General features: G+C 44.3%; 1 protein-coding gene and 1 long non-coding RNA gene across 2 annotated transcripts in view; both read left to right on the top strand.

Moving 5' to 3' along the window:
• The window catches only part of LOC144682022 (uncharacterized), a 287,087-nt gene that overhangs the window by 185,990 nt on the left and 81,612 nt on the right, over positions 1–19,485 (top strand). The window lies entirely within an intron of this gene.
• On the top strand, positions 3,258–5,689 carry LOC144682024 (uncharacterized). Its single transcript, XR_013576908.1, has 2 exons — positions 3,258–3,496; positions 5,366–5,689. It is a non-coding gene; the product is annotated as an uncharacterized LOC144682024 (long non-coding RNA).

The following is a 19,485-nucleotide window of genomic DNA, read 5'->3' as shown; positions in this document are numbered from 1 at the left end:
ATTATTATGATCTGAAATGCATTGCCTGGAAGAGTGGAAGAAACAGATTCCATTATAACTTCCAATTATAACTTTCAAAGGGAGGTGGGTATTTTTTTTTAAAGGAAAGATTTGCAGGGCTATGGGAAAACAACAGGGAAGTGGGACTTAGGCAGGAATTTTCCATGCCCGTTGGTGTTGGGTGTCATGGTAGGCATGAGTGGACAATATGGCACGAAGGCCAGAAATCAGTTTCACGATGTCGTGAACCCAGTTTTCAATTGTCTGCTCCATTTGTCAATGCTGGGCTGCGTTTCCCGCTGCCGCATGTTGGGAACTTCATTTTAATACATCTGCAAATCATTATAAGCCCTGCTCGCTGGAATCATCCCCCCACGCTGGATCATCCGGGTGGACATGCTTCACAACAGCATTTATAAGGCATGCACCTGGCGAGCTACACTTTAAGGGGAACTCGGAGGTGAGTGCACAGTAACGTTGCGCAGTGCTTGTTAGGGTCACCCGTTGGACCTCAAGGTTTTGGTGCCGTATATTCAGGCAAGGGCACAAGCAAGTCACTTTTTCCCGGCTGGCTGACAGTGCGGTGCCGGAGCAAGGGCTGCACTGTGGTTGAGGCGAGTTGTGAGGGCGAGGGTGGGGGGGTGCGGCAAGGGCTGCACTGTGGTGAATAGAGTACATCACAGCAGGCCTCCATGGTAACCAAAAGGTGTTCCAGGGACGCGTCACTGAATCGGGGGGCTGCAGTCTTCTTACCTTTTGGGGCCATGTCTTCTGTGCAGCTGTCTGGGCTGGAAGCACTGAAAGGTGTGCGCTTGGCTGCACTTTAAATATGGCGCCTGGCATGAGGAAGCAGCAAGGTGATAGCGTGGCAGGTAAATCGGAGACTGCCTGCCAGCGAAATGACTTGTTTCCCTGGAATGCATGATTCATGAGGCGCGATTGAGATGATATAGTGTGAAAAGCCACCATTGCGGCTGACGGGTAAAACATTCTTTTTCCCACTTCTCACGAAAACCTTCAAAGTCTTCATCAATAATATTGTCTTCAATGAACATTGTTACAGGCCAAAGGTTGTGCCAGCTGTTGGCCAAGGTATCTATCAACGAGGCTCCAGGCATTAACAGATATGTAGATGGAAACCTTAACTGTAAACCTTTTTTGGAAGCCTTCCACCCTCAGGCCTCTGTTCACAGCACCAAGCCTGCTATTCAAGAAGTTCCAAGTTGGCCTCCCAGGAGGCTCCTGGTCAGGAGGATTGGGGAACCCTACTTTATGGCCACTCCAGGCTCCACAGAAGGGCATCCCTGGTGTCCATGCCTGTTAGTTTTACCACATCCACTCCAGCAGCACCCCCCACCCCCATCACCGGGCACTGCCTGCCTGGTCTCGGCATGGTAAATTAAAATAAACTTACCTTGCCTTCGAGGGTGCTGCAGCACTGAGGCAGTTTTCTTCTTCCTGCAGCCACAGCAATAGCCATGTTTATTGGTGACATTGTGGAGGCTGCTGTGCTGCCTGCCCTCTGATTGGTCTGGCAGGCCTGGGAGGTGGGCTGCTGTCCTCAATTGGATGGCAATTCTGCTGGCAGCCTCTTAATTGGTCATTGCCATTAAAATTCCACCCAGGGTCCTGCTGCCACCCGCATGGGTTTAGGTCCCACTTTTGGCCCCAGCGGCAGGACATCCTGCCTTGTGATAAAATTCCGGTCGCTGTTTTATAAACTAACACTGTTGCACTAAAGATACATTAAACTGAACTTGGAGACTTCCAAATTGGTGCAAATAAAACAGTAATGGCCCAAGAATCAGATGAAAAAAATATTCCCTGATCCCTCTGCCCTTTGGCCACAGTAATCCTTCCTCGGGCCTACCATTAAGCTACCAAAGTGCTCCAGAGTCAGGCAGTTGCCCTATTTAAAATGAAATTTATGATACACATAGAACCCAAATTATCTGGGCTTTTGATAGAGGATGTTGGGTGTAATTGCCTCCACTGATGGGGTGGTTGGTAATCAGAGGACAGGTTCAAGATAATCATCAAAAAATCCAGGCAGGAAATGAGAACTTTTTATTATGTAGCGAGTTGTGATGATTTGGAAGACACTACCTTCAGGGGTGGAGGAAGCAAATTCAATAGTAACTTTCAATAGGGAATTGGATATCTTTTGTAAAGGAAAAATGGAATCTTTGCCCTTGTACTTTTCAAAGAGCTGGAATAGGCACGATGGGCCACTTGGCCTTCTTCTGTGCCGTATGGCTCCATGATTCTATAAATGATGTGAGTCAGCAATTGCAATGGCACTCCACCTTCTCTCACTCTCTCTCTCTTTATATCCACAATATAAAACCTTCTGGGTTTTGCCTTAAGTCCAACAACCTCCTCCTGTTCCCCACATGGGCGAGCAGCTGTAAACCCCCTGTCCAACCCCTGAGGATTGTTACAGGTCTTCTTTACTTCAGTAATTACCTCCAAATTATCTAATATTCTAATATTGATGTTGTTTGATTGTTTTTAGATGCAACACGTGAACCAATTCCTATTTAAAGCAACCTACATGGGCCAGTAGATAGCACCAGCAAAGATACATTGCCTTTACAGGTCAAGCATCCCTTACCAGTAAATTCGAAAACTGAACATATCCAAAAACCACAATTCTTTTGAATCTCATTGACCTTTAGCGTGGGAAGTCTCTGACCCGAGCTCGCATGACCCAAGCCATCATGACCCGAGTTGACATGACTTGAACTGACATGACCCAAGCTGACATGACCCAAGCTGACACGACCTGAGCCAACATGAAACTTGCCAACTGCACCCAACCTTTAGTGTGGTAAGTCTCTGACCCAAGCTCACATGACCAAGCTGGCACAACCCGAGCTGACATGACCTGAGCTAACATCACCCAAGCCAACAAGAAACTTGCTGACCTTTAGCGCGGAAGTCTAGTTGTTTGTCTGCACTGTTTACCTTGTGATTTCTGTGGCGAACATGTCAAAAAGACCATCAGATACCCTTATGGCTAACAATGAGAAAAGGAAAAGGAAGCAAAATTCACTATCAATTGCTAAGAAAGCAGAGTTGTTGCAAAAACTTGACCACGATGTGACTGTGAGGCAATTGAGTGAGGAGTATGGGGTAGGCATCCCTACCATATATGATTTAAAGAAGCAGCAAAGCAAATTGTTGAAATTTTATAACGAAAGTGATTCACAAAAGTTAATGAATGATAGGAGAACTTTCCAAAGGTCGAAAAATGATGAACGTGATCGTGTTATGATGGAGTGGATTCATCAGTGCTGGAGTGAAAGGTTTCCATTGACTGGCCCATTGATCATGCAGTAAACCAAGATCTACCACAAAGGACTGAGGCTTGAGGGTGCATGTCAATACACAACAGGCTGGCTGCAGAAATTCAAGAAGCTTCATGGTATCAGGTTTTTGAAAGTTTGTGGCGATAAAGCATCTGCAGACCATGACGCCACCGAAAAGTTTATTGGTGAGTTTTCTAAGCTAATTTCAGGTGAAAACATTTCACCTGAACAAATTTACAATGCTGATGAAATGAGTTTGTTCTGGCGTTAGGTCCCTTGGAAAATGCTAGTAACAGCTGAGGAGAGTGCATCAAACGGTGTTAAAGATGCTAAGGATAGGCTGGCTGTCCTTGGTCGTGCCAATGCAGCTGGCACACAAAAATGTAAATTGGCTGTAATCGGGAACAGCAAGTGTCCCAGGTGCTCCAAGGGTATTCAAACATTACCTGTTCAGTATTATGCCAATAAGAGAGCCTGGATAATCAGGGACCTGATTGGTTTCACAACCACTTTGCACCTAAGGCACGTGCACATTGGTGGGTAGCTGGACTTGATGAAAACTGTAAAATCATGTTGTTCCTGGACAATTGGTCAGCACATCACCCTGCTGAACAGTTGGTGAAGAACAATGTTTTTGATGTTTATTTTCCCCCCAACATAACATCATTAATTCAGCCAATGAATCAAAGCATTCTTTGGTCCATGAAATGCAAAAATAAAGGCTCTTTCTTGAATAGCATGCTTGGTGCTGTGAACAGAGGGCTGAGAGTGGAAGGCTTCCAAAAAAAGTTTACAGTTAAGGATGCCATCTACATATCTGCTAATGCCTGGTGCCTCGTTGATAAAGATACCTCTTGGCCAACAGCTGGCACAACCTTTGGCCTGTAACAATGTTCATTGAAGACGATAATATTGATGATGCCTTTGAAGGTTTTCATGAGAACAAGGAAAAATATCTGATAAACCAGCTCCTTGAGTATGCAAAAGGTATATCAATAGAATGTGTGAATACACCGGAGGCCGAAGATACTGTAGAAGCATTTAATATTTACATAAATGGTTCCGTCATGCATTCTTTGACTGAGGGGGCGATTACAGAACGGGTGTTATGTCAAGACCAACTCAATAAAAACAATGATGATGAGGATGACATAGTGAATACGGTAGAGAAAGTGCCCATAGACGATATTATTAAGATGTGTGATGGGTTAATAGATGCACTTGACCAACAGGCAATTATAGATGAGCAAGACAATAAAAGACAAATGTATGAAACAAAAACCAATGTTGATGAGGCAGATGAAGCTGGAAGAACTATTCAAGAATGCCTCCTAGCAGAATACATTGACACTCTGAACCCTTTCCTACAAGCAGAATCACAGACGGCACCAGGGTTGGGAACTTATCATAGGTACCCTGTATTTGTTATTCAATGATACATCTTACTTTTCTAGCTATTCTATTTATTTTAGACTATAGCTAGCCTTGGCTTAGGCTATTGTAATGTAAGTTGGCCTAATCCTATATGCAGTATCCAAAAACCAAAATTATCTGAAATCCGAAATGCGATCGGCCCCGAGGATTTTGGATAACGGACACAGGACCTGTATTTGCAAATTAAATAATGGGATGAATGACATTGAAAAGGAACATTATAGGCTTTACCTGCTATAATTTGACATCATAAATTGAAAATTAAAACATTTTGGTTCCAAATTAAGTAGGGAAATATTCACCATGATGTATATACTCTGAGATAATTCAACACCCTAATTTCAACATAACTCAGGGGATTTAGCTGCAGTATGTTACTGGATGATGGTTATTAGAAAGACCTACTTATTTGAAATATTGTACATTAGCATCAGGGACACTCAGAGCATACTTAGAAACTTCATTTTAAAATAGAATATATCTCCTGTTTACGATAAAAAGGGAATGATTTTGAGAAAAGGGAACTCATTTCTGTACTTCCACGCCAAAAAAGACATTAAGATAATTGAAAGAAGTCTCCACCCCATGTTTCAAAATCACAAATATCCATTTGTCTTCAGTAGATTTGGTTGGTAAACCTACAACAGAGTGTTAAACCAGGATCCCATCTCAGCTTGCAGATGGACAGAACAGATCCCATGAGACCATTTGAAGAAGAGCACAAGAGTTCTCCTGGTGTTTTGACTGAAATTTAGCCCTCAACCAACACCTAAAATAGATGATCTGGCCATTTATTTCATTGCTGTTTGTGGTAGCTTGCTGTGCACAAATTTGCTGCGGTGTTACTTACATTACAATAGTGACTAAACTTCAAAAGTTGAGCTTTGGTTGTAAAGTGCTTTGTGATTTGAGATGTCCTGAGGTCAATAAAGATGCTATATAAATGCAAGTCTTTTTCTTTAAATGGAAATGGAAGTTGATAAAGTTTTTGCCTTGATTGTCAAAACTGGCTGTTCACAGCCTTTTGGACAATTTCCAGGCTTTGAATCCCTTAGGAAACAAGATTCTGGGATAAGTGGAGTCATACTGTTTCATTCCTGGTCATTGGACACATGAAACATCTTTTGAACCTGATTTCATTATTTGGCCTAAACTTGCCTTGTTTTAGGACACAATCATTCTGAGTATTAAGGTACAAAATTGGGATTTACCTTCATGAGAAATGATTTGGTTATTCTTCATAGGAAAAATTGGGTTAGATTTTACCAACCCTTTGGAAATGGGCTGGGAGGCAGGAGGCATCGTAAATTGGCAGCAGAAGGCACTGGGAGGGCGTGTGTTGACGTCTTCCCACTGCCGTGTGATATTACCATTCCCTGGAACCTGAGCCGCATGGCTGTCCTCCAACCGGAGGCAGGTATTGAATTAAACCAATTAATTGTCCAATTATTGGCCACTTCTCACTCCTCTCAGCATTTTACTGGTGCCGGGAGGGGCCGCCACTATGCGGGGAGGCCATCAGGTAAACCATGTTGGCCTCCCAGCAGGTTCCTGATGAGGAGGGTTGGGGAACCCTACTTTATGGCCACTCCAGGCTCCACAGAGTGGTGTCCATGCCTGCTAGGTTTCCCACATCCACCCCAGCAGCACCCCCCACCCCCATCATCGGGCATAGCCTGCCTGGCCTCGGCATGGTAAATTAAAATAAACTTACCTTGCCTTCAAGGGTGCTGCAGCACTGAGGCAGTTTTCTTCTTCCTGCAGCCACAGCAATAGCCATGTTTATTGGTGACATTGTGGAGGCTGCTGTGCTGCCTGCCCTCTGATTGGGCTGGCAGCTCTGGGAGGTGGGCTGCTGTCCTTAATTGGATGGCAATTCTGCTGGCAGCCTCTTAATTGGTCATTGCCATTAAAATGCCACCCAGGGTCCTGCTGCCACCCACATGCATTTAGGTCCCACTTTTGGCTCCAGCGGCAGGACATCCTGCCTTGTGATAAAATTCCGGTCACTGTTTTATAAACTAACACTGTTGCACTAAAGGTACATTAAACTGAACTTGGAGACTTCCAAATTGGTGCAAATAAAGCAGTAATGCCCAAAAAATCAGATGAAAGAAATATTCCCTGATCCCTCTGTCCTGTGGCCACAGTAATCCTTCCTCAGGCCTACCATTGAGCTACCAAAGTGCTCCAGAGTCAGGCAGTTGTTCCATTAAAATAAAAATTGGGCTCTTATGATACACATAGAACCCAAATTATGAGGGCTTTTGATAGAGGATGTTGGGTGTAATTGCCTCCACTGATGGGGTGGTTGGTAACCAGAGGACAGGTTCAAGATAATCACCAAAAAATCCAGGCAGGAAATGAGAACTTTTTATTATGTAGCGAGTCGTGATGATTTGGAAGACACTACCTTCAGGGGTGGAGGAAGCAAATTCAATAGTAACTTTCAATAGGGAATTGGATATATTCTTGTAAAGGAAAAATGTGCAGGGCTATGGGGAAAGAGTAGGGGTATGAGGATAATTAGATAGCTCTTTCAAAGAGATGGCACTGACACAATTGGCTGAATGGCCTCCTTCCGTGCTGTATGATTCTGTGATTGCCTGTTCAGGAGAGCAGTATGTGGAATGCACACCATGTACACTCCATATAGTATTCGCTGGCGATCCAGCTAAAGACAACACTATACATGGGGCAGAATTTTGCCCTCATCAGGCAGGCTCGGTGGGGGCGGGCAATGGCGGTTGGGAAGCGGACCGTGGTTTTACCCTGGTGGGCCAATTAAAGCCTGCCCAGTGTGAAACACGTGCTGGAGCGCTCAGCACTGCCTGTGTGAGTGGAGGGAGGGGGAGGTGGGCGAGCATGTACTTTGAGCATGCGTGTGGGTGTGCGCTGGAAAAGCTCCCTGAGGCACAGGAACAGTTTTGAAAATAAGTTAAAAATTTTCAAATGTTAACAAACATGTCCCCTCATGTGACTCTGTCACATTAGCAGGGACATGTTAGAAATTAGGATGAAATTTTTAAAAATTTCTTAATGACGGATCGAAACCTCATCCCACCTGTGGATAAGGTTTTGCAAAAATTGCAAAGGCTGCCTGGCCTTTTTGCCTGCCTGCCAACTGTTAGGTTGGACGGACAGCGAAAAAATTTAAATCAATTGGATTGTTAATGGCCTTAATAGGCCATTTAATTGTCGGTGGGCACGCTGCCAACTCCCGCGTGTGCCCACCGACCGAAATATCACGTGAGTGCACGATGACGTTGGGACGCTCGCCCGATGTCATCGCGTGTCATTTTATGCTCGAGCGGGTCGGGCGCACGACCGCCTGCTCCGCGAAAAATCCTGACCATAGTTTAGTTCTGTGAGGCCAGGAGGAGTGTGGGTAGTCCTCTGGGCCCCAATAAAATACTGAAGGGTGCAGTTGACCGAGGCTGATCTCTCTCGGTCTTTCTTCCACTCAGGACTGAACTGCAGCTGTCACCAGAGCCACAGCCAGCTAATATTTCTATGGTCTGAAAACCAGTCCTTTGCTGCCTCAGGGCCCTTCCCTGCCTCCTCTCATGTCTGCATTTCACAGAGTCAGGTTCGAGGTCCAGGACTCAAAATGGCAGCGGCCTATACATTGCCTGGAGCCGGCTCCTGAATGCACCGACTGTTGACCCAAAAGACAAAATTTACCCCATACTGTCTCGCTGTATAGTCAATGGGACAATGACCCAAAAAGTATACTTTCTTACCGGTTCTGAGTACAATATAATTTGATACAACTAAAACCATATCAAAAGGTTATCAGATGAAGCCAACACTTTTCTAAAAGTATTTGATGACAGAAGCTTACACACAAAATGAAAATAATCTTTCACCAAGTCCATAATTGCCATTACTTTTACTAAAGAAGTTGAAATGTAAAGCATCACCCTTCTACTTTTTTCTAGTTTTCACGGCGCGCAATGAGGTCATTGCAAGCTTCGTTCATGTTTTATTTACCTGCACCTTTCATGCAGTGCTGGAGCTGCAGGCCAGAAATCAAAAATGAAGTTTGTGCCTTATTTTGTATTTCTGCTGATATTGATCAGTCAAGACCTCATACTCTCAAACTTAGCAACAAAGCACTTTTAGGCCCTACCTAAATAAGGTACAATTCATGTCAGGTTGAGGGGAAATCATTTTCAGTCTTCCAGATAATGAAGTTTCTATTTGGATTCCTCCCATATAAAAGATAAAATTAAACATAATAAAGATAGATGTGTGTCATCGCACATCCAGGCACCTCTCATTGGGCCTTGATATTTACCAGTGACAATAAGCATCACTGTTATGACTGGCCATGCCTCATTCCATTGTCAGGCAACAAAAAATAATTACCATAAAGTCATCGGGGACTCAATTTGCAAACATTTTAACAACTGGCACTATTCTCCTGAGGTACTTGGGAAAGGATATTCTTGAAGTAAATATTATTGTGACTTATTTAAATTATTAAAATAGCAGTGATGGCTCTGGTTTTAAATAAGAAGTAGCAACAATGCAAGATTTTATATTCATTCAAAAGGCCATAGATCATTGAGAAGATGTTCATCAAGCAGGCTTGCTGCTAAATATATCCAGACAGAACCTTGAGAGTTACTACAGCTCCATTGGAACAAACAGAAAAGGAACAGAAGTAGAAAAATGTAAGGAATAATTATTGTTTGTGTGAATTTAATCATTGCACACAAAATAAGTGGTGAAATGACACAAATTTGATACCAAACTTTATTTGTTCATGGTGTGTTTATGATTTATTTCCCCATTTTAATTGTAATAGAGATCTCGGTGCAATATGCATACTTACATTGTGCACTAAAGAAGCACCACCATTACAAGTTGTTATCCCTGTAGGTTAGATGACAAATGCCTGAGGCAAAATTACCATCAAAGCATGCAACAGTCTCAGCATATCTCCTTAGAGCTTCCTCTGGATAATGGACATTGCTTTCGAAAAAGCATTGTCAATGAGAGAGAATTTAAGCAAATAATTCAACATAAGGACAATGCTCTTCCTATCATTGTGTCACCTGGATCCGTGTTCTTCACTTGAGCTATTCATCTGCATGCAGCATCAGTATTAATGCCACATTTATGACTGTTGAAGGCTCCAAGTTGGTTTTTTTGTGATAGATCAACAGTGCACAGCAGAACCAAAGCACAACCAGTAGGAAAATGTCACAGCCCTTAATCATTACATACGAGGTTCTGCTCCATGGGACATTGACTGTTAGCAAAATTTGGAAGAAATACACAATGGATTAAAATAGAATCATATGGACAAAACAAGCTGTTACTTTCTAAAGCAACACAATGCATTTAATATTTTGATTTATTCTTTCATGGGGTGTGGGCTGCTGACAAGGCCAGCATTTGTTGCCATCTCTAACTGCCCTTGAACTGTGTGGCTTGCTAGGCCATTTCAGAGGACAGTTAAGAGTCAACTAGATTGCTGTGGGTGCTGAGTCACATGTAGGCCAGACCAGATAAGGATGGCAGATTTTCTTTCTGAAAGGACGTTAGTGAACAAGATGGGTTTTTACAACAATCAATGATAGTTTATGGGTTGAGGGTTTATAGGGTTGACTATTACTGAGACTAGCTTTCAATTCCACATTTTATTAATGGAATTTAAATTCCACCAGCTACCATGGTGGGATCTGAACCCGTGCCCACAGAGCATTAGTCTTGGCCTCTGGATTACTAGTCTACTATGCCACCATCTTCCCTCAGAAAGCAAATTGTCAGTAATGTAATAATCTGACATTATTAGACTCAATAAAATAAGCCACTCTGTATAACAATTATAGTTATACTGCCTCTATTGGACAACCAGCTAGTGCATATGTTTAAACCTCACCTTCTCAAGGGCAATTAGGGATGGGCATTAAAAATGCTGGCATAGCCGGTGATGCTAATTAAAAAAAACCTGCATTTGTTGCTGTGGCTTTCTGATTAATCACTTCCCATAAACTGGAGATATTTAGGGTAGATTACACAAACTGCACAAGTGCTACACAAGCACAAAGTAAAATTTTTACCTTTCTGTATGTTAAATTTTATGCATTAAATGACAGATCACTCAAACTAATTTTTGGGTACTATTTTAGTCAGATTACAGCAGATGAAATTGGGAAAGGGCTACAATGCAGAAAGAGATTTGTCAACTTTTCACATAAGAATAAATCTTAAAACTAATAACACTGTAGTGAAACATATGTTAAAAGTTGCAACTTATTTCTACAATTCTAATAATAGATAAACCAGAGTAAGGTAGAGAGTAATTATGCATCTACACTTTCAATATTATCGTTAGTTGTGAGAGAGAAGCTCAAATGCTGCAGTAACACTACTCAGGCCCCAGCATATATTCGGAGTCCCTTGATTTGAGGATGGTGCTTTCTCAAGGATGTGAGGTTCTGCCATGTGTAACGACCTTTGAACGGGAAGCAGTAACATTAAGGAAAATTTGTAATTTCTTTAAAATGTTTGAGGAGTCTGCAACTTGATTTTAAAAATGTTTGAAAATAACTTTTAAGAGTTTGCATCAATTGTAAAGAGATCAATTGTAATTTTCTTGGATAATAAGAAATACTAATCCATGTGACCTGGTGACACTTGACCTGGAAGTGGTACCAACAGGAAGTAAGATATGGAAGCCACGTGGCCAGATAGAAAGGAGAGCTGCAAGACAGGAGAGCTGGAGGGTGAAGGTTATCAACACACAGATGCAGACACAAAGTGAAAGTATTTAATAGACAAAAAGAAGAACACAGAATTTGTGTGAAGAGAAGGCAGCAAAGTTCTCTATGGAAAGCTGGTTTTTCGTTTGGTTGTAAGTAAAAGAATAGAATCCCAGAAGCTTTTGGGGAAGAGATGTAAACATGAGCTAAAAGGGTCTGAATCCTAAATCGAATAGCTCAGGCATGCGGAAGAGCTGAGAGTTTGTATCAGCGCCCAGATTGTGAGCTGGGTATTATTGGTCAGTTGAAAAGGAACGCTGGAAAGCTACACTATCAGAACTGGTGTGACCAGGTGAGGGAGGGTCCGTAGATGTGCACTTATTGGTGTTAAACATGTCCAGGGACCTTGGATGAAATATGGCTGCTGGTGAACACGACTCAAGGACTGAATTAGTTGAGTGGGAAAGTGAGAGATCCTACATTCTCGAGGCTGAGTTAGAGAATTTTGGAACTGCACGTGGTGCCACGTGTGCAGGGAGTGATGTGGGTAACCGTGGTTTTGTAAGATGTATCTTTGTTGTATCAACTATTTAAAGTAAAAATTGCCTTTTTATTTGAAGTATTGTTTGCTTGTTAATTCATGTTTAATTTGCATTGGTTCTGATTCATGTTAAAGTAAAAGTTACAAAAAGTGAAATCGTGTTGGTAATTTCTTCAGTTGGAGGGCTTTCGCTAAATCCGGTTATTTTGGTTTATGGTTTCCCCATGGGGATGTAACATGTGGATCATCATGTAACTGAGCAGGCTGATTTCTGACCCACAGATCTTTGGGCAAATGGGGCATGATGTTCCATGACGTAGTGAGACCCTGAGATTGTTTACTGTTTTTTTCCCTGCCATTGCTCTGCCTCATTAAGGAGGATTCGAAGTGTGATTCAGTTTGATGGACAAGTTGTCACCTTTCTGAACAATTAGTAGCAAGTTCCTCCCAAACATTAAGGTTAATGCTGTTGCACTTAAAGGAGAGTTTCAGAGTGTCTTTGCAGCATTTTCTTTGTCCTTCCCTGGAACTGTGGCCATTTGAGAGTTGAGAGCAGAGGGCCTGATGGGGCAGACAATTTTCAGCTATGCGGACACAGTGACCAGTCCATTGAAGTTGATTTTGCTGGAGTTTTGCTTGAATGCTTGTGGACCTGGCTTCAAGAAAGATACCAGGTGTTTGTTTGATGATACTCCCGTTGAATCCAGAGGATGCACCAAAGGCATTGCTGATGCAGTTTTTCTAGTGCCCTTATGTGAGGCAGATGCACAGCCCAAGTCTTGCTGTAGTAAAGGGGTGTGGTAACTGTTGTATTTCCATGTTTGCTTAATACAAACTTGCCAAACTCACACAGCATTGGTAAACCAAACAGGTTTGGTTTAACTGAAAATGTAGTACAGGATTGCTCAGTAGACAAATTTACTATAATGATTCAACAGCTATTGTTATCAAGAAAGTACAGCTGCAATTCCTTCACACCACATGCTACTAACTAAACTGAAAGCTCCTCTGAACAACGTCTGCTGGTTATATGGTTTACATTCTACCTACTTACTCATTAGCATATTCTCTCTTAAAGCAATATCACAACACACCTTTTTTTCCAAGATTACATTACATACAGAAAGAGTGGGAATACATATATGTTAGGATAGTAGCGAAAACTATTTACACAGGAAAAAAAACTCTGCTCAAGAGTTTAACATTAAGAATTTAAGAGTTTGAGTCTGTATAACGTATAGGTGGTTTAACAACCCTCCCAGATCTCATAATGGTATGATCTTTCTGAGATCTAGATTTATCACTTGGGTGTTTTTGACTCATGGGTGTGTTGGTATCTTGTGTATTGCCAGAGTGCTGATTGAAACTGTGGAAGACCACTAGGAAAATAATTTCTGAGTCCACCTTTGGATCTGTTCTGGACACAGTTGGACTGCTAGGTGTTATACTGTTAAACAATTCTCTTAGCTGGCTTCTGTTCCTTCTTAACATTGCTCCATTTGGCGTTTGACTTCATAGGATCTAGGCTCATTGCACACTTTGGATACTTCTGCAGGTAACCAAGTTCCTTGTGTAGGATGTATGACTCAAATCTTTTGCCCAATGTGCATACCACATCCTTAGATTTTTTTGGATTGGGTAACTTGCTCAGTGTGCCCGACTAACCATTTTGTTACCCGGTTTCTTAATGGGCTTCAATTTTTTTGTATTTTTATCAGAAGTCTTTGTAGTCTGGGTGGTGCACTTGTCAGTGGCTTGTGCCAAATCATTTCCAATTGTTTGTGGTCAGTTTTCATAATTAATTGTTTATCAAATAGGTATGTGTGGAGCCTTGTGATACTGAATATCAGAGTGAGTGTATCACACTCTATGGGCAGAATTTAGCCCCTGGCTGGTGGGTGGGCCCTGCCGGCTTGGCGGCAGGCGGGCAGCCAAACCCCGCCGCTGAAATGGGGCCCGCCGCCATTTTGAGTGGGCGGGCCAATTAAGGGCTGCCCAGTGGCCTGCCCGACAGGAAGCACGATGCGCTTCCTGTTCCGACGTGGGAGGGAATCCCCAACTGTCAAAGTGCGCTCTTTCACGCATGCGTGCGAAAGAGCACACTGCTCCCTGAGACAAAGTCCTGTCTCAGGGAGTTTAGTGAAAGGTAAGTAAAGTCAAAAAATAGAGACATTTTAAAATTATTAACATGTCCCCCTCATGTGACAATGTCATGTTGATAACAAATTCATAAAATTTATAAAATTTTTACAAAACAGTAATGAAACTTCATCCCTCCAGTGGATGAAGTTTCATTCATAATCTACAGACCGCTGGGTTGAGGTTGGCCGGGCAGGGCATTTAACTATCTTAATGAGCCTGTCAATGGCCTTAATTGGCCATTGATAGGTCGGCGGGCGGACAGCTGATTTCGCTGTCCGCCCACCTTCCTTAAGATTTAAATGGCCCGGGATGACGTCGGGGATTCCTCTCGACGTCATCCCGCATCATTTTCCCCTCGGCGAGTGGGCCCCGCCCCCAAATCGCTGAGGGGAAAATCCTGGCCTATGTGCAAGTAATTGGATTGCACTTGTGTAAGACATTTGGAACCAAGTGCAATTGGTTTGCCATCTTGTGTAATGCACGCTCCTAACCATTTTTGAGATGTGTCAACCTCTTAAGGTCTTCTCCTTTCTTGGGTCGTAGTATTGTAGAACACATGTCTCTCCTGACAATGCCTGTTTAAGTGACTCAAATACGTTTTGATGGTCTTCCTACCATACATGTGGTACATCCTTCTTTAGCAGCTCTGTAAGTGATAATGCTCTATGAGCAAAATTGTTACGTATGCTGCTATAAAGTTGAAAAATCCAAGGCATCGCTACAAATTCTATTTGTCCTGGGGTGTAGGCATGTATTGTACATCTTTGAGTTTGCCTGGGTCAGAACTGGTCCCGGAACTTGAATAGATAGAACTGAAAAAGTTAATCTGTCCCACGTTCACCTGGCATTTCTTGCTGTTGAAGACGAGTCCTTCATGACGAGCTGCTGCCATCAATGAGTGCAGATTTCGGTCATGCTCCTCTTTGGTTTTCATAATCACCGCAATATTATAGGCAATGCATACGCATCCAGGGATACTTTCTGTAATTCTGTCCATATGCCGCTGGAATGAATCCTGACTGGTGGATAAATAAAAGGATAATCCCTGGCAGCAGTACCTTTTTTTAGTCATTCACGGGATATGGCATTGCTGGCTGGACCAGCATTTATTGCCCATCCCTAGTTGCCCTTGAGAAGGTGGTAATGAGCTGCCCTCTTGAGCTGCTACACTCCATGTGGTGTAGGTACACCCACAGTGATGTTAGAGAGGGAGTTTCATGATTTTGACACAGCGACAGTGAAGGAACGGAGTTATATTTCCAAGTCAGGGTGGTGAGTGACTTGGAGGGGAACTTCCAGGCGGTGGTGTTCCCATCTATCTGCTGCCCTTGTCCTTCTAGATGGCAGTGGTCATGGGTTTGGAAGATTCTGCCTAAGGAGCTTTGGTGAATTCCTGCAGTGCATCTTGTAGATGAAACACACTGCTGCTACTGTGCTTTGTGGTGGAGGGAATGAATGTAACAATCAAGCAGGCTGCTTTGTCCTGGACGGTGTCGAGCTTCTTGAGTATTGTGGGAGCTGCACTCATCCAGGCAAGTGGGGAATATTCCATCACACTCCTGGCTTATGACTTGTAGATGGTGAACAGGCACTGGGGAGTCAGAAGGTGAGTTACTCGTCACAGGATTCCTAGCCTCTGGCCTGCTCTTACAGCCAGGGTATTTAAATGTCCAGTCCAGTTCAGATTCTGGTCAATGGTAACCCCCAGGATATTGATAGTGTAGGATTCAGTGATGGTAATGCCGTTGAACATCAAGGCACGATAGTTGGATTCTTTCTTGTTGGAGATGGTCATTGCCTAGCACTTGTGTGGCACGAATGTTACTTGTCACTTGTCAGCCCAAGGCTGGATATGGTCGTGCTGCATTTGGACATGAACTGCTTCAGTATCTGAGGAGTCACGAATGATGCTGAACATTGTGCAATCATCAGCGAACATCCCCACTTCTGACCTTATGATGGAAGGAAGGTCATTCATGAAGCAGTTGAAGATGGTTGGGCCGAGGACACTACCCTGAGTAACTCCTGCAGTGATGTCCGGGAGCTAAGATGATTGACCTTCAACAACCACAACCGTGTTCCTTTGTGCTAGGTATGACTCTATCCAGCGGAGAGTTTTCCCCCGATTCCCATTGACTCCAGCCCTAGCCCTTGAAGTGCCAGCCCCGCCTTATGGTTGGTCTGGTAGGCAGAGACCTGCCCTTGAGCCCCCCTAAAAGTGATGTGGTGCTGCCTGTGAAGCCTGGTGCTGATGACCGCGAGTGCTGCCCGTAGCAAGGTAGGGAAACTATTCTCAAAATCCTGAGTGAAGTGCAGCTCTCCAGGTGCACGTTGCTTATGAACAGTTGTGAAACATGTTGGCGTAATAATCACACCGATGTTCCCAGATGATCCAGCTAGGGGGGAATGATTCCAGTGAGCAGGGCTTATAATGTTACGCAGATGTATGACAATGAAGTTCCCGACGTGCAGCAGCGGGAAATGCAGCCCGCCATAGACGGGCAGAATGGAAGATCGCAAACTGGCTTCATGATGGCGTGAAACCGATTTTTGGCCTTCCCACCATATCGTCCACTCACGCCCGCTATGACGCCCGATGCCAACGGGCACAGAACATTCCGTTTCATTTCTAGGTCTTGTACAGTATTATTTTTCAGCCAATTATTGCCATTGTGCATTATAATTTAGAATATGCTGGTATTTTCTGTGTTATATTGGGCAAGGGGCCAGAGATTAGCGGAGGAATGGAGAAAACGATGGGGGTTGGTGGGGTGGGCGGGGTGGGGGGGTGGACTTTTGTCCTCTGGATGGTGTTTGAATTGTGAGACCTGGGTGCAGTCAGGAGTACAGTGGACCATGGAGAACATCAGGAAGGCTTCGGATTGTGGGTGAGGGCAGAGTTTCAATCTGTATAGGTTTATAGGTTTTCCCAGGGTGAAGCCTTCCAGCTGTTCCTGGCCCACAGACAGTGTTGGAAAAATACTTAGCCCTTCCAGGAAACCTAGCTGGCCAATGATAAAGCTGGAACAGAGAAAGAATCTGAGATATTTAGTCTTGTTAAAATATTTCAATGAATGACCTGCCACCTGGGGGTGGGTTATTCACCCACACCTCCCATCCTGCTTCCATTAATGTTGTATGTGGATGGGGCTGAGGTCATTTGCCTTGGAGTTTGTGATGTTTTACTTCCCATCTGACTCAAACCCAGCGTGGTTTGGGGTTAGAAGTTTTCCCAAGGTGTCTAATATAAAAACAGAGAAATACTAAATTATTCACAAAAATTCTTCAACCTTATATATTAGGCCGTAACCTCTGACTAGTTTAGAAAGTGCAGGCCCACAGGGATTAGAAGAAACAAATACCTACTTACCTGGTCTTCAAAGTTACATTGATGCTTCCATTCACCAGAGCTACTTGGGGCCTGCATCAAAAGATTCCCTCGCAGGCCCCAGTGAAGTCAGAAGTTAGGCGGGGTGGTGGGGGGGTGTCGGAGGTCGGGGGGGGGTGGGGTGGGGGGGGGTGGGGGTGGGGGGGTGGAGAGTGTCGAAGGTCGGGGGGGGGGGGTGGAGGGTGTCGAAGGTCGGGGGGGGGGGTGGAGGGTGTCGAAGGTCGGTGGGGGGTGTGGAGGGTGTCGAAGGTCGGGGGAGGATTGAAGGGTGTCGGAGGTCGGGGGGGGTGGAGGGTGTCGGAGGTCGAGGGGGGTGGGGGGGTGTCGGAGGTCCAGGGAGGGCTGGGGGGTTGTCAGAAGTGGGGTGTCGGGGGTTGTCAGAGGTGAGGTGTCGGGGTCGTTAAGTGTGAGGGGGTGGGGGGCACGGGGGTGGTTGGTGGGTTTAGTCTGGTTACTCAGAGAAGTTAGGAGAGGTTTTAATTCTTCTAGCTTTTTCTGAGTAACTATTGGTATAATCCCAGCGGAACCATCCGAAGTTTGCGATTTAAATCGCATTTTCGGATGGTTCCCAGTGCAGTGCAATTGTCCAGAGGAAGTGTGCACTTCTGGGCAATTTGCCGTGCAAACCTTTACCTGGGAAATTCTGAGAGGGATTCCCCAGCATGTCATTGGGGTAGACCCAAAATAGGACACTGGGGAGCACGGAAGTTATGGGCCATTAAATTGTTCAACTCCTATGAAAATCCATTGTGTAAGTTTTGCTCCGGCTCCTAAGTGCTCTTGGTGTGCATTGTGCTTGAAAGTTGTGGGTTCATGTCCCACTTCAGTGGCAGAATTGTGCCGTTGGCGAGCAGGGGGCGGGGCCCGCTCGCCGACGCGTAAAATGACGTGAGATGACATCGGGTGGAACCCCCGACATCATCCCGCCCCATTTAAATTTTCTGGAAGGCAGGGGCACAGCCAAATCGGTTGCGGGCCCGCCAACCTGTCAATGGCCAATTGAGGCCATTGACAGGATCATTCAAACAATTAAAGGACCTGCCTGTCCAACCTTAAGGTTGGCGGGCAGGCCAGGAGCCCCGGCGGCAAATAGAAAAAACATGAAACCTCATCCACCGGCGGGATGAGGTTTCATGTAGGGTTTTAAAAAGCTTAATAAAGTTATTATGAACATGTCCCATCTTATGTGACACTGTCACATGAGGGGGACATGTTAGGGAAATTTTTTTTCTATTTTTCATATTTTTCAACATGGAAGCGATCTCCCTGAGGCTGCACTTAGCCTCAGGGAGATGTGCACTCTTTCATGCGCATGTGCGAAAGAGCACACTCTCGCTTTTGGGGAATCCCCCCCCACCCCCCCCCCCCCCGCCCGCAGAGGAAGTGCATAGCGCTTCCCACCGGACGTCACGCTGGGCGGGCCTTAATTGCCCCGCCCACGTAAAATGGAAGTGGGACCCGCTTCTCTGGCAGGGATCGACTCCCCGCCCGCCGGAGATTGGGTCAGACCCGCCCGTCTGACAGGCAGAAAATTCTGCTCCAGGTCTTGAGAGCATTAAGTCAAGCTGACAGCGCAGTAACTAAGGGAGTGCTGCACTGTTGGAGGTTCTGTCTTTTGGATGATACCTAGCACCCATCCACCCTCTCAGATGAGCGTAAAAGATCCTATGGCACGATTTTGAATAAGAGCAGGGAGTTATCCTGGTATCCTGGACAGTATTTATCCATCAATCAATATCACAAGAAACAGATTATCTGGTCATTATTATACTGCTATTTTTGGGAGCTTATTGTGTTAAATTTGACAGTCACGTTTCCTGCATTATAACAGTGAGCACATTTCAAAAGTACTTTATTAACCATTAAGTGTTGTGTGATATCCTGAGGTTGTGAAAGGCACTATATAAATGGAAGTCTTTGCTTTTTATTGGTGTAAGGAATGGAATAACATAT

Source organism: Cetorhinus maximus, chromosome 6 (genome assembly GCF_964194155.1).
Source record: "Cetorhinus maximus chromosome 6, sCetMax3.hap1.1, whole genome shotgun sequence".
Taxonomy (NCBI): Eukaryota; Metazoa; Chordata; class Chondrichthyes; order Lamniformes; family Cetorhinidae; genus Cetorhinus; species Cetorhinus maximus.
The sequence above is the reverse complement of the archived record's forward strand: the minus strand, read 5'-3'. Positions and strand labels throughout refer to the sequence as shown.